The sequence below is a fragment of the Eumetopias jubatus genome, unplaced genomic scaffold (assembly GCF_037043125.1).
Source record: "Eumetopias jubatus isolate StellerSeaLion01/CBP00866 unplaced genomic scaffold, mEumJub1_p1.0 scaffold_32, whole genome shotgun sequence".
Taxonomy (NCBI): Eukaryota; Metazoa; Chordata; class Mammalia; order Carnivora; family Otariidae; genus Eumetopias; species Eumetopias jubatus.
Genome location: NW_028274838.1, coordinates 1831239 through 1834449, shown reverse-complemented (window position 1 = coordinate 1834449; position 3211 = coordinate 1831239).

Below are 3211 nucleotides of genomic sequence, written 5' to 3'. Positions count from 1 at the left end.
TGGAGCCCTGCGTCAGCAGAAAGCCTGCTACTCCCTCTCCCACACCCTCTGTTTGTGTTCCCTCTCTCATCGTGTCTCTCTCTGTCAAATAAAAAAATAAAATCTTAAAAAATAAAAAAAGTTCTTGCAAATAGTGCTGAGGACTCAGACTGGCCATTGCTTTGCTCGTGCCTCTCAATATTACCCTCAAAAATATGAGCAAGACTTCATACTAGGTAAGACTTAGGACCTTGGTGGGCTAAATATTCAGCAGCCTTTATACCAAACATGTTCCTACCCTACCTTTGATAACATGTGGAGAGGACTGAACAAGAAAATATGAAGTGCAACAGAGTCATCTTACCTTGAAAAAACATGGCCATTTTGAATACTCACGGTAGCATATGCAGAAATCTAGCCTGGGCTGCCCTGGAGCCTTGTAAGCTTTACACTACACATTCAGTGTTTCTAGAACGCGCACGTACACGTGCACACACAGACGCACACACACACACTCACACACACACTCCTGCAGTCCATCTCCGTAGGACTTGTGATCAAATCAGGAGCCAGTCCTCGAGTAGTAGGGCCCAGAGCGCGTGAGCAACAGATGCCTAAACAGGAGCCACTATCCCTGCTTTTTCTACAGAAGACACGCCTGTTGCGCGGGGCCCTTCCTTGTCACGTGCCCTCTGATCCACGCCCCGCCATGTCTTTCCCTACCCACCCTACCCTCCTGGCCAATGGCCAGCCTGTGACCAGACAGGAAGTGATGTCCACGCCCCCTGGGTTTAGGCCTCCTGTGGGTTCTCAGGCCTGGTTGGGAGAGCAGTGTAGCAAAATAGCTCTTGAAAATGAAAACTAACATCGTAGGACTAAGAACAACAATAAATAGATTCGCAGAATCATGCGAAGGATCTGTACTGGAAATCAGAGCCAAAACTGTAAGAGAACAAAAGGAGAAGCTAGACCCAAAAGGTGTGTCTGGTAAGGCCAGATGTGCGGAACAGGATTTCGAGCGGAGCAAGAGATGTTAGGCGAGTGTCCCGCTCAGCAGCGGGAAGGCGTGGGGATCAACACCCCACAGGGTCGTGGGAAGAGCGAGGGAGGGCAGGGCCAGGCACCGATGTGAAAGGAGACCTGACAGAGCCGGCCAAGTCCTGGATGCATTTGGCGGAGACTGCCGGGCACCAAAACTGGGAGCTCGTCCTTTGCCACAGATTCCAAAGAAATACATTCCCAAAGGCTAACATTTAAGTGTGTGTGTGTTTGGGGGGGCTGATGACATGTTCCATGACAAGAAATGTAGCATTTCCTTCTGAATGTGGCATGCGAGACTCCTGTCATTTTGTCGGCAACACAAGATTCCGATTCAGTGACACCACATCGTTGTGGATACCGTGACATGATTTTCGGGCTCAATGTGTTCTGAGCCGATGCAGTTAGACAAGGCCGAAGAGTCCAGAGTGGCAGCTTAGGGCTAGAGAGCCCCAGAGAGGACCCGCGCTCGCCTCTGGCTGGGTAATCAGAGAGCTCGCTCCCCTGTGAACTGAAGGTTGGAGGTTCCAGCCCAGCTGGGAATACTGGGTTATAAGTGATCCGAGGCCTTACTAAGCTATACTGTGCGAAACATTCTTTTTTAGCTAGCTTCTTCGCTGACTTATCCTCAGTATCTATTTTATTTTTGTTTTTTAAGCTTTAAAAGTTTTCTTTCTTCCTTCCTTCCTTCCTTCCTTCCTTCCTTCCTTCCTTCCTTCCTTCCTTCCTTCCTTCTTTCTTTCTTTCTTTCCTTTCGAGAGAGCACGCCCCTGCAAGCCTATAAACGGTGTGGAGGGGCAGAGGGGGAGGCAAAGGGGGAGAATCTGAAGAGGACTCTGCACTGAGCCTGGGGTTCAATTTCAGGACCCTGAGATCATGACCTGAGCCAAAACCAAGAGTTGAAGGCTTCACCAACTGAGCCACCCAGGTGCCCCATATGTTTTAAATGTTTCAGGGATTTTATTTTTAAGGAATCTCTACATGCAATGTGAGGCTCGAACTCACAATCCCGAGATCAAGAGCAATATCTAGTTTATTTTTGTTTATTTTTTTAAATATTTTATTTAATTATTTGAGAGAGAGTGAGAGAGCAAGCAGGAGAGCATGGTGGGAGACACAGGGAGAAGGAGACTCCTCGCTGAGCAGGGAGCCCGATGTGGGGCTCGATTCCCGGACTTTGGAATCATGACCTGAGCCAAAGCAGACGCTCAACCGGCTGAGCCTCCCAGGTGCCCCAGCAATCCCTAGTTTAAATCAGAGGTGGGAAGATCCTGCCTGAAAACCTAAAGTTCATGTTAGTTACTAAGGGGGTTGGTAGAAAGAGTCTTTTCTTTTTCTTTCTTTTTTTAGGATAAAAACAAGTTCTGGAGTTCCAGAGCCTAGGTATCTCATAGACAATATGACCTTTCTTCCTGAGAATGGGTTTTTACACCTGTTCGTTCCTGGAAAGTTGGTGTCAATTCCTCTAAGCCAGTTTAAAGGAATTGGCTTTTTTATTCCTCACAGCCAAAAAGAACACACGCCAAGGTCTCAGTGAGAGGATCGCTTATAGGATACGGGCTTTAGTTGTGAGATGTGGGAAAGGATGGGAAGAGGCAGGGTTTGTTCTATATTGAACACTGGCAGCACTGACAATTCTGTGATTGTGGTAAAGAAGTCATAGGCGTTTCCTTAGGGAGGGAGGTCGATGTTTGAATGTCGGTCTGAACAGTATTGTGAGTAGCCTTGTTTTGTCTCATTTCATCAAGGTCTCAAAGCAATCTTGTCTGAGGTTGATATCCTACATGTAAGATTATTTATTTCAATCATGGAAACAAAACAGTCCGGCTGGGAGTGCCAGAGCAGTTCAGGGCATCGGAGGCTGGGATTGTTCTTTGTCCCTGGAAATCCCTAAAACAGAGAACAAGGAAAGAGAGCCCTCTGGTCTCCCAAGCTGTAGCTGCAAACCTGAGTGGGAAACTGAGACTTGGACTAAGTATCTTGAATTTCCTGTGGCTCCATTTCCCATTTCAAAATGGGTCAAAAGGAATTGTTCCTGCATGGGTTGTCCCAGGTGTTAAATTGGTAGAGTAGGCAGCTAGATCTGAGCTGGAGGCAAGGAGGGTGGTACACAGTGCTTTCGTGGTTTCCCACCTGCTGGACTGTCAGATCCAGACCAGCAGGGGCAGAGCATGTGCTCTCCTTTCCAGCGTGT